This window comes from Schistocerca piceifrons, chromosome 4, assembly GCF_021461385.2.
Source record: "Schistocerca piceifrons isolate TAMUIC-IGC-003096 chromosome 4, iqSchPice1.1, whole genome shotgun sequence".
Classification (NCBI taxonomy): domain Eukaryota; kingdom Metazoa; phylum Arthropoda; class Insecta; order Orthoptera; family Acrididae; genus Schistocerca; species Schistocerca piceifrons.
The window spans coordinates 131955065-131968166 of NC_060141.1; the positions used below are offsets into that span (position 1 = coordinate 131955065).

Sequence of the window (13102 nt, forward strand, 5' to 3'; positions counted from 1 at the left end):
ATTTGTGCAACTTTTGGTCAATGTTCGGATGTTTTCGTCAAGCCGGGGTGAGCGTCTGTGGTGTAAAGTGTATTACAGTTCTTGTTTCATTCCTTATGGTAACTCTATGCGATAAACAGTGTGAATACCTTGCAATGCATGCTCTGTAGCAGTGCAGGAACACTGCACATTTGGAGTTCCATGTATGGGTTCATGAAGTATTTAATGTTGATCGGAAGTGATAGTTAAGGTCATCAGATTTAGACCAGAAAAATTTGTCGTTTTGGAGGTTTCAGAGAACGGAAAGGAATTGCTAACGCCGGTGCTAGAAAACGTCTACAGTTAAATGCTATTGCAAAAATTTAGAAGAGGGGAACTACATTAATCAACACGTGCACTTCATAAACAACCTTCTGACATGTTAGACCTATATGACGAACAAAACTCAAATTTATATCGTTGACAGTCGCTTTGAATCTTTTCAGGATCTATTTTACAGTGAAGCACCTTGGCATTTGCAAAGCAGACATCCATGATATTAACTTAATTTACTAAGTCGAATCGGACGAAGATTGATGTTTAAAGGCATTCTTCAGATTTCGTATAAAGAATTTTTACTAGTCGTTTGCAACTCCATTAATTAAAATGGAAAATAAAAGGTTGTAGTCAGCGGCTTCCACCGAGATTGGAACTGCTATGTCATACACTACGACCACCGCAACGCACAAGGGAACCCCTTTTTTTTAATTTTGCTTTTTTTCTTTTACTTTTTTTGACGATTACCCCTTTTCTTCTCTCTTATTTTAAAGCCCCTTAGGAAAATGGTAATAAAAAAAGAAAGTAAGTGCCACCGCCACTTTTCATCCTATAACCAAAAAAAAAAAATCTGGTCCACTTGAGGCGTTGGCTCCTGACTAAACCTACCCCAAGAGCTGCCTATATACCAGGGGAAATATGGGAATTCAAGATTAGGGCTATCATTACAAACAAAACAAAATCTTACTTTTTCTGAATTTTATTTTTATTTTGATTTTTGTTTTGTTTATTTTTGTTGTGTAATTGATCAGACGCCTTCTGCGCCCCGCTGGTAATATGTTGAGTCACGTCTTCTCGAAATTGGTGTGTTCCGTTCAGTAGTTCAGAAATGTTCATTGGTTCAAACTGGAAACCTTCTTCACTCTTGGCTTAACACATTCCAGCTGCGAGGCGGGTCGTGGAAAGCACTCCCAAGGAAGTTCGAGAAAAATTGTCTGTATTTTGGGTGGCGGACAACGACATAATGACGGTCGTTGAGGTATGTCCAAAAATCGAGTACAGAGTCTACAGTTTGTCCAACTAGGTAGTGAATGGCATGTCCGCGAATCCAATTCACAGCATTGGTCTTTGTCCGAGGAAAATAGTCAGGTCCCGGAACTAATAATGAAAGGGGAGTATTCCGATTCAGAATGTCCCGCGTTAGAAAAGCCACAATATGACGAATAACCTCTGAGCTAACGACACACTGGCGGCCACAGACGGACTATAGTCACTGCGATGTTGCCTGAGCCTCAAAACGCAACCTTAAAACACACAAACAGGTGTTACTTATGTGAAGAACGCCGTTCTTGGAGTCCAGAAATTAATTATACTTTCTAAGTGTCTCATCTTACAGTGGATTCTATCGTACGAGTCTTCGATGTGGAAAACGAATGTCAAGTGAATTTAGCGAGGTAACGCCGGCCTACACCCGGAAGTAAATGCACTATCAGAGTGTTGACAAATATTTGCTACGACGCTGCCATTTCTCGGTTCTCTTACGAGGCAGCTCTTCAGCGAAATGCTTGCCGTGATTCTCCGATATGGTCCTTCAGAGTGGAGACGTGCGCGCACGTTTGGTTTTTATGCGGCGTTCTCCCCTGATGGTTTCTGATGTCGCCTTGTGGGCTATGTTTGCATTTGAGACATTCAATTATCATTAATCCAGAATGATACAAGTTTCAGCTTCCGGCACGGAAGAAGGCTGTTGACGCCGACATTATATCATTTCAACGTAGGGAAAGCAAAACGGGTCATTCAATGTTTCTCATTCAACATAAAGCATGTGAGATAATTTTCCGTAACGTTCATAATCATCTAAAAACACAAACGAAGTAAAAATACATCTGAAGCTTATTCGAACTGAATATAATGTAAGATACCAAACGCTTTGCACCTCGATGTCGAATTTGTCCACGTGCAATCTTTTGCAACATACAAAAAGAATGTCATGATTACCACGAGAATGAAGAAATATGTTGGTACGGATGGAAGCAAGGAGAGACGCAGTCAACAAATATTCGATTCCTCGTGGCATTCATTTCATTTGAGACGTAAGAAGAGTTAAAGCGGGATATTACTTTCGTTAACACGAAAGATATGCCGCACATATTGATAACGTTTCCTCCTTGAAATCTGTATGCTCTCTTATATACTAAGTAGCCTGATCATTGTTTCAGTAATGTTACCCTCTTGTTTGACCCCGTAACGATGAACAGATTCCAAATGCATGTCTCTGCATGAAAGTAGCTGTTCGAACCCTTCCTGGGTTGCTTTTTGTGTTTTATTGCTTGGAATTCCTGAAGCAGACCACTGTGCCTTCTCCCCATGTGGGTTAGATCTCAAAACTAAACCGCTTTTTATCCAATGGCATAATTTATTCAGACAGCATCAGCACAAGACTGTCAAACAAAGCCTTCCATTTACAGTTGCAGCACTCTAACCAGCACTGACCGAAGTGTAATCCACGGTCATGGACCGAAATTAGCAGCTGTCTGCTACTGTGGCAAAGTCCGTACTACACTTTCGATTCCGCAGGACCATTTTATCTGGTAACACTGTGTAGTTGCAGAGTTGTGCCAGCATGTCTGTCCTCACACTGTCAACTTTGTGTATCTCACTTCTCCTGCAGCGTTGATCACGAGGAGCAGAAGTAAATGAGTGTATTCTGCATGACGTAACATTCAGCATTCCCTTCTTTCATAGCCACTCTTCATGTGCATCGATACCAAATAGGAATGTGAAAACTCTTGCGAGTGAGAGAATGACAATAACAATCGTAACAAGAACAATCAAATAATGAATGATGTTTATTCCAACGCAGAACGAGAATGGCTTTAAATATAAAAATCTATATCTATATCCATATCTATTGATCTTTGAGTTGGCACAATGCAAATATATTCTTAGCATTTAGTTACTGAATTTAGTTCGGGATGTTTGCAGAGAAAAGGAAAAGTCGGCACTTCTCGCTAGTGTAATATGTGAACCAGCAACTACCCTTTCCTTAGAACACGACTCAAGCAGGTCCCCAAGTAGGTACCAAGGCACTGCTGCATTCTGTTCCCTGACATTGCTCTGATGACGGTTAATGCAGATAGTTCCGATTATGAAATACAAAACGTATTGCAGGTTAGTTCCTAGGATAGTAACATTAAATTTGCGTTGCAGACGGCACATGAACGTGACGACTATCCATATTACTCATCAATATAAAAAGACAATATTATGGGAATTTAGCAGGATTACTCAACATGAATTCTGAAATTGGTTGACTGGCCGCACAGGTGCTAAACGTCGTCAAGAGTATACGTATTGTCCCTGTTAACGAACTACGGGAGATGTTAAATATTGCTTCTTCACAAGTAACTTACTTGAAATGCCATGAGGGAAAGCTTTGTGTTGGACACGGATTCGAACCCAGAACCTAATCGGATTGCTATCGAAGCACAGTCAAATGTGACATATCGGATTTTCGCGGCAGTAGCTAGATGTTTTAACCGAAATGACGAGACGAAACATTAATTTTTTTCCTTCCCAGGACTCCTACCCGGCACCTATCGCTGTTATATTCTAGAGAAAACGAACGTTAAATATGGGTTTGTTGCGCCAGCAGTGATACGTGAGCATGTTTGAACTAGAAATAATATGACGAAGAGTTCAGCGCTCACTGGGAATAGAGCCCCACATATATCGTTGTTGACCACACACAAAGAGACGTCAGCTACCGAATTTTTCTCCGCCAGCTGCTCAGAATAACATCTTGAACTTACAGTCATCTCGCAAATGGTTCTGTGTCTCACTGGGAGTTAAAAACGTCAGATATCGTTAGTGTTGACAACGAATGAAAATACATTAAAAATCAAAATTCTTATCCACCAGCAGATAGGTGTTCTCATGCTAGAGCTTGATAATACATAATTAAATCTTTAGTGCCGGGCCAGGATTCGATCCCATTCACGCGTAATATGTGGAGATGTTGAGGAATCTGCAGTTTTGAACAAACAACAAATTGTAGCCGAGCTGTATTGTCACGAAGGGATCAAATTCCGCGTTAAGGGCGGTCTGAGTTGCATTCCCAGTTCAGAACCAATCTTACCGACATACAGAAGCTCAGATAAAAGATGGAATAAGTGTCCTGTGACCATACATAGCGTTTGTTTCGTCACTTGAAATAAATAACTAGTATAAGAAAGGTTACTGGTGATAGAGTTTCTACATGTCGCCACTCCAAACTTTATTGTGGTTCAACCTACCGTCTACTTGGTAGAAAATCATCTTTAATGTGAATTTTCAGACCACACTGCCATTACAGCTTCCTCACTTGGTGTAGCCAGGAGAGAATGGACTCTGTCTCTCCCTATCTAAAATCATTGACAGAAGTGGGACCATAGGTTTAACAACCTACCATCCGTCCAACAGACCACGAAATCCTCTTCTCTCTATTTTCTGTCGTAACGCCGTTGCGCCACACTGGATGAGAATTCTGACACACAGGCGTCCTGTAGTAATTTGCACCATGTTCAGTAAATTCATTTACTTGGTTGACCGAATCACCATGAACTAGCTGCCTCGGCTACCCAGTGCATACATTCCACTCTATATTTTGTAATCACTGAAATAAAATCACGTAACTGCCACCTACACAGAACTGCCAACAGTGTAGGATGCAGAAGTTTAAATAGGAAGTATTCCTTTCCACTTGAGCTATTCTATTGCGCTATCTGTTTGTAGAAAACGTCGTTCAGTAAAAAAAAAGAAAAGCTGTAACTGTTTGTCTCTCAGAAGTCAAGACCTGGCCATATGCATAATCTCACAGTGCTGTGGAATCAAAAAGTTCTGGAGGAATAGTTGTCGAGCTCTGGAGCTGTTGTAGCTACGTGTCAGCTAGTAGCGTAGATAAGATGTCGCGAGTTCGAATACATCCAGTGCTACATTTTTTAAAACGCAATTCTGCTGTCTGCTGAAGTTGTCAATCTTATGGAACTTTGAACATACTCCCCTTCACTTCTCAACGCAAAGTAGTCGCACGTGGAAAAAGGGCTAACTACTGTGACATTTTGTTCTGTTCAGGTTTAATAGACAGCAGGCAGCAGATGCATCTCGAAGATGTGTAGGGAGAGCGCATCATGCCATAATATGACAGAAAAGTATTTTCTACATTAGCTGTCGTGTGGTAGTGAGATTTTATTCTTCTTCAAACTTTGTTTGACAGCTTTAACTCAGAACAAGTTTTCTACATGCATGTAATCAATAAACTGCACGTGAATTGTCATACTGTCATAGATAACATCAGAGAATTCGCATATATCGTTGATGATTAATTTCTCTCTCATGTTTACTATTGTTTTAACAACACTAAAGGAAACCTTACGAAAATTGTGCACTGTACTATAAGAAAAGAAATAAAACTAACCACGATAACCTTACGACGAAAGTATGTTTTAATAAAACCCAGTATCTGTACACAAATGTGCCTCTATCGACACGAATTAGTAAAATACTACTCACTTAGATTTTGATTGGGTCTGTGTTTCATTGGTATGCTGTGTCGTACTCAAGAGGTATGCAAATGTGGCATTTCATAAATATAGTTACGTATTCCTAGAAACCCAAAATTCGCTTGTCAGCAGCGGAAAGAGGCGTTGCCTGTTGTGCAGCATTGTAAGTTTTTCAACATTGCACTATGAGCCGAAAGTATTTTCTTGTGATTTCCTTATTGATGTTTGATCCGACTCCTTGTAGCTCTTTCACAGAAGGGATAAAAACGTTGCAGTCAGTGAGACTGGAACTGCAAACCATGACAGAAGCTTTTTCACAGGTCAGCACGTTACCACAGAGCTGGCGAAGAGGTATGGGTCTGAGCGTCCTCTTACGACAGAAATAGTGCCTAGAACTCGTAAACCGCTATTTAAAGGTCGAGATTAGTTGCGATTTCCACGTGCAACGACTTTCCTGGGCTGAAAACTGTAAATTTACAATCTTTTGTTACCCTTCAAGCGATAATAACTCAGATTATTCAATGGAAATGACATGTAAAATCAAGTGAACTTTGAGGCTTAATTCCGTGCAAACCAGGAAGTAACTCGTCGATCACAGAGTTGCCAAACATACGTTGCCTTGTTGTCAAATCTCAGTTACAGTACCAGCAGGAAGAAGACGAACCGATGTGATCCTACAGCGGGCTGGGAAGTGACCATAGCTGGTGTCTCCAAGTCGCGGCTGCTACGGCCTGGAATACGTAATGCGTCTGACTCGCTTACTGTAACTAGGTTTAGGGACTGGAGCGTAAATACTAATAATACTCAGAACTGATTGCAAACTAAGCATCATAAATCAGTAACTCTCATTGTTGTTTTTATATTTCTTTAGTAAGTGTACTCAAAACTAAGAAACTCATTCACAGGCGTTTTCGTGCCTCGCCGATAGTCGAGCACAACAAACAAATAAAAATAGAAAAGAATATATATATATATATATATATATATATATATATATATATATATGTGTGTGTGTGTGTGTGTGTGTGTGTGTGTGTGTGTGTGTGTGTGTGAGAGAGAGAGAGAGAGAGAGAGATAAAAAAGAATGAGAGTGTAAAAAATTGTTGTAAAGAAATTGAATCATGGTATTTAAACAAAACTTTCATTGTAATGACACGTTCCACATCATTACGAAATGTCGTATTCATGATCTATGGAACAAGAAGTAATCTAATGTAATGTAATCTAATCTAAATACATCATATTGATGACTAGCCATAAAGAGTCATGAATTACCGAAATTTTTGCCAATACCATTAACCAAATCTAAACTTGAAAATAAAAGACGACGAGTTTTGTAATAAACCGTGACTCCTATCATGACCCTTTCGTCCCTGTTATCTAACCACGAAAGATGTCTGATATACCTCCATTCTGAAGTAACAAAGTGTGCACGCATTTAAAGATGAAGTGCATGATGTGAAGTTCTGTGACGGAGATACAAACCCAACACGTAATCGGATTGTTAACTAAGAAAAATCAAATGTTACGTATCGGTTTTTCTTACGAGCCGCTAGGTGTCTGAATCTAAAATAAGGATACAAACTTTTGTGCCTAAGAGACAATCGAACTACACACCTATCGTGCATCCACGAACGTAGCTTAAGTATCAGTTTCTTACTCACGAACAGTTAAGATGTGTGCGTGTTTGACCAGAAATAACGACACCTATTGCGATTGTTGGCAACACATGAACAGACATTAAAAATGCGCGTTAATTTTCACTAGCAGGTGGGTGTGCACTTGATAGAGCTGGAAATGAAATTATGAATATTTTTGTACTGGATCAGGATTCGGACCCACATATTTACCTTTGGAGGAGACCTAGAGAAGACTGCAGTCTTGGGAAAAGGAACGAAATGATTGAACTATACTGTTCCGAGAGATTCAGATCCTCGAAAGAGGAGATACGAATGCGAATCACAGTCCAGCACTAAATTTTTCAACGTCTCTAGTTCAATCAAGTACAAGTAAACTAAGAGCCCTGTCCCTTTAAATGGCTATCGGTTCATCAAATAAAATAAAATTTGCTAATGTAAGTAAGCTTACTGGCGACTGTATTTCTGTTTACCATGACTTCCGCTATGTCATTTCCCAACGTAAACTGGCTCTGCCCAGTTGGTAAAGAAGGAACGTGATGCTTAATGCTGATTCTGGATTATAACGTCTTTCTCTTGAGGTTACCAGAGGTAAAATAAATCTGTTTGTGCCTCTTAAAAGCAAATGCCTGAACCCACGAATTGCACCTGTGATAGTTCGTTCCACCAGACCATTGTGGCCACATTTCCCAGCGCCTGGAGTGTGCTGTAACGGATGATGTGCTTAGCTTACAAAATTAATCACGGTGGGAAAAATGGAGTCTATTAAATGGTTAAGTAGAAGCAAGCTTCTGACGCAGAGATTATGCTATTCTCATGTCAGCAGGATGTAAAGACTCTTGTAGGCATCATAGGCTGGATGTGAAGCCCTTTTTGATTTTTCACAAATTCAGCAAATTTCTTAGTTCGAGAAAATCCACTGTGAAGTGTGAAGTTGCCGAATAATTCGATTATTACTGTTATTATTACTATCATTTAATTCATACCGCTGCTGGAACACGACCGTAGTCTTGTGGTAAAACGCGAGACCAGCTAATATGACGTCTGGCGACCGAAAGCACATATCGACAAAGTTTTTATCGCCCCTTTCCTCTCGGTGCTGAAGCTATGAGTGTAATTCAAGCGAATCTACTATATAATATTATCTGGTCTCGCGTTTTACCTCAAGACTACGGTCGTAGTGAAGAGTAATGTACTACGACTGGAGTCAAGACTTCCTCTGGGAAGTGCCGCAGTCTACATGTTGCCAGATCGAGCATGTTGCCAGACATAGAATTCTGAGAGTAGCACGACTGTATTGTCAACCTTACGTGAACGACTCGGCGGTCAATTTTTTGGTCTAAGACTGTATCTACAACACATATTGCACGCTGAAGACCCAGAAGAATTAAAAAAACAAAAGTAGTTTATGAGAGCAGCGTTAACCATAGCGTTCGAAGTATTCATAGTATTGTATACTTGTGTGTAAACGCCTTCCAATGACCACTCAAGGAAGACAAGGATACACAGTCCAGCTTCAATATTATAAATACGCCTCAGTTTATGGATGAACTCAGACTTAGGTTGATAATAATTTTGAATATTTAGCAGCACTGTACCAATTGGTGTTAAACTCGTTTTCAACCAATGATTCCCATAGCTACAGGAACACTACTTGTGATACCTCTTAGACAAAATACTTAAACAGTGTTATCAGACGAAAAGATCAACCTGACACAAACTGTGGGAAGTTTGTTTCACAACCTTCGTACCTGGATAATGAGCTTTTTCCTATTTGAGATATCTGTGAACGTTGCTGCTTAAGACGACTTAAGCAGAAACTAAATTCCCTCAGATTCGATAATGTTTAAAGAAATCGTCTTATCGGCACTAACTCGTGATTTGTGAATTGTTTACCGGTCGCACTCTCCCGTATTTCGCCGGTTGGAAGGCAAAAACTTACTGACAAATTTCAGACAGAAATTACTGTTACAGTGTACTTATGGAGCCAAATGAGTGGATTGCGTATTTTCCGGTGAGAAAGAGTACTGGCAAACAGTCTTCGCTACATGAGGTTATTTAAACTGGTGTCACTCTGAGCTAGAATTTATGGTCAGGTCAATGTTTCGGATGCGAGTTTTGCAACTGTGAAATACTTTCCTACATTATAGAAGCGAATATTAAATTTGAACTAATATTGCGAAAATTTTGTACTTGGACAGCGTAGAATGAAAATACTTCTGTGTATTTCAAAGGGAAACAATAGATTTTCTAAAACATTGTCTGTCATACACAACTTGAAACCGGTCATGTCGACCAAATCATGTGGAAGAACTGACAGCGACGTATATCGGAAGGCAGTAAGATCTCTTGCCTTTTGGTTTGTCAGTACTCGATAGCCATTTCTAGGTGCAAGTAAATGACGAAAGGCAGCGCGTTTTTGTCATCAAGTAACGTCTTCGTCATTACTTTAGTTTTAATGTAATCTAAGAGTAATTGCTGATGTTTGATATTAACATGAAAAGGATTCCGTAGACAGGGAAAGAACCTCTTCTTGGGAAACTACTTCTATAGTAACCAAAAGGCATTAAATGATCTTCAAGCACTTGTGTTCCAGCAGCGGTATGAATTAAATGATAGTAATAATGACAGTAATAATCGAATTATTCGGCAACTTCACACTTCACAGAGGATTTTCTCGAACTAAGAAATTTGCTGAATTTGTGAAAAATCAAAAAGGGCCACACATCCAGCCTATGATGCCTACAAGAGTCTTTACATCCTGCTGACATGAGAATAGCATAATCTCTGCGTCAGAAGCTTGCTTCTACTTAACCATTTAATAGACACGCATTTTTTCCACCGTGATTAATTTTGTAAGCTAAGCACATCATCCGTTACAGCACACTCCAGGCGCTGGGAAATGTGGCCACAATGGTCTGGTGGAACGAACTATCACAGGTGCAATTCGTGGGTTCAGGCATTTGCTTTCAAGAGGCACAAACAGATTTATTTTACCTCTGGTAACCTCAAGAGAAAGACGTTATAATCCAGAATCAGCATTAAGCATCACGTTCCTTCTTTACCAACTGGGCAGAGCCAGTTTACGTTGGGAAATGACATAGCGGAAGTCATGGTAAACAGAAATACAGTCGCCAGTAAGCTTACTTACATTAGCAAATTTTATTTTATTTGATGAACCGATAGCCATTTAAAGGGACAGGGCTCTTAGTTTACTTGTACTTGATTGAACTAGAGACGTTGAAAAATTTAGTGCTGGACTGTGATTCGCATTCGTATCTCCTCTTTCGAGGATCTGAATCTCTCGGAACAGTATAGTTCAATCATTTCGTTCCTTTTCCCAAGACTGCAGTCTTCTCTAGGTCTCCTCCAAAGGTAAATATGTGGGTCCGAATCCTGATCCAGTACAAAAATATTCATAATTTCATTTCCAGCTCTATCAAGTGCACACCCACCTGCTAGTGAAAATTAACGCGCATTTTTAATGTCTGTTCATGTGTTGCCAACAATCGCAATAGGTGTCGTTATTTCTGGTCAAACACGCACACATCTTACTGTTCGTGAGTAAGAAACTGATACTTAAGCTACGTTCGTGGATGCACGGTAGGTGTGCAGTTCGATTGTCTCTTAGGCACAAAAGTTTGTATCCTTATTTTAGATTCAGACACCTAGCGGCTCGTAAGAAAAACCGATATGTAACATTTGATTTTTCTTAGTTAACAATCCGATTACGTGCTGGGTTTGTATCTCCGTCACAGAACTTCACATCATGCACTTCATCTCTAAATGCGTGCACACTTTGTTACTTCAGAATGGAGGTATATCAGACATCTTTCGTGGTTAGATAACAGGGACGAAAGGGTCTTGATAGGAGTCACGGTTTATTACAAAACTTGTCGTCTTTTATTTTCAAGTTTAGATTTGGTTACTGGTATTGGCAAAAATTTCGGTAATTCATGACTCTTTATGGCTAGTCATCAATATGATGTATTTAGATTAGATTACATTACATTAGATTACTTCTTGTTCCATAGATCATGAATACGACATTTCGTAATGATGTGGAACGTGTCATTACAATGAAAGTTTTGTTTAAATACCATGATTCAATTTCTTTACAACAATTTTTTACACTCTCATTCTTTTTTATCTCTCTCTCTCTCTCTCTCTCTCGCTCTCTCTCTCTCTCTCTCTCACACACACACACACACACACACACACACACACATATATATATATATATATATATATATATATATATATATATATTCTTTTCTATTTTTATTTGTTTGTTGTGCTCGACTATCGGCGAGGCACGAAAACGCCTGTGAATGAGTTTCTTAGTTTTGAGTACACTTACTAAAGAAATATAAAAACAACAATGAGAGTTACTGATTTATGATGCTTAGTTTGCAGTCAGTTCTGAGTATTATTAGTAACTACGCTCCAGTCCCTAAACCTAGTTACAGTAAGCGAGTCAGACGCATTACGTATTCCAGGCCGTAGCAGCCGCAACTTGGAGACACCAGCTATGGTCACTTCCCAGCCCGCTGTAGGATCACATCGGTTCGTCTTCTTCCTGCTGGTACTGTAACTGAGATTTGACAACAAGGCAACGTATGTTTGGCAACTCTGTGATCGACGAGTTACTTCCTGGTTTGCACGGAATTAAGCCTCAAAGTTCACTTGATTTTACATGTCATTTCCATTGAATAATCTGAGTTATTATCGCTTGAAGGGTAACAAAAGATTGTAAATTTACAGTTTTCAGCCCAGGAAAGTCGTTGCACGTGGAAATCGCAACTAATCTCGACCTTTAAATAGCGGTTTACGAGTTCTAGGCACTATTTCTGTCGTAAGAGGACGCTCAGACCCATACCTCTTCGCCAGCTCTGTGGTAACGTGCTGACCTGTGGAAAAGCTTCTGTCATGGTTTGCAGTTCCAGTCTCACTGACTGCAACGTTTTTATCCCTTCTGTGAAAGAGCTACAAGGAGTCGGATCAAACATCAATAAGGAAATCACAAGAAAATACTTTCGGCTCATAGTGCAATGTTGAAAAACTTACAATGCTGCACAACAGGCAACGCCTCTTTCCGCTGCTGACAAGCGAATTTTGGGTTTCTAGGAATACGTAACTATATTTATGAAATGCCACATTTGCATACCTCTTGAGTACGACACAGCATACCAATGAAACACAGACCCAATCAAAATCTAAGTGAGTAGTATTTTACTAATTCGTGTCGTTAGAGGCATATTTGTGTACAGATACTGGGTTTTATTAAAACATACTTTCGTCGTAAGGTTATCGTGGTTAGTTTTATTTCTTTTCTTATAGTACAGTGCACAATTTTCGTAAGGTTTCCTTTAGTGTTGTTAAAACAATAGTAAACATGAGAGAGAAATTAATCATCAACGATATATGCGAATTCTCTGATGTTATCTATGACAGTATGACAATTCACGTGCAGTTTATTGATTACATGCATGTAGAAAACTTGTTCTGAGTTAAAGCTGTCAAACAAAGTTTGAAGAAGAATAAAATCTCACTACCACACGACAGCTAATGTAGAAAATACTTTTCTGTCATATTATGGCATGATGCGCTCTCCCTACACATCTTCGAGATGCATCTGCTGCCTGCTGTCTATTAAACCTGAACAGAACAAAATGTCACAGTAGTTAGCCC

At 39.6% G+C, this 13102-nt stretch overlaps 1 protein-coding gene across 3 annotated transcripts in view; it reads right to left on the reverse strand.

Moving 5' to 3' along the window:
- The window catches only part of LOC124795048 (tetratricopeptide repeat protein 30A), a 184878-nt gene that overhangs the window by 76717 nt on the left and 95059 nt on the right, over window positions 1-13102 (reverse strand). The window lies entirely within an intron of this gene.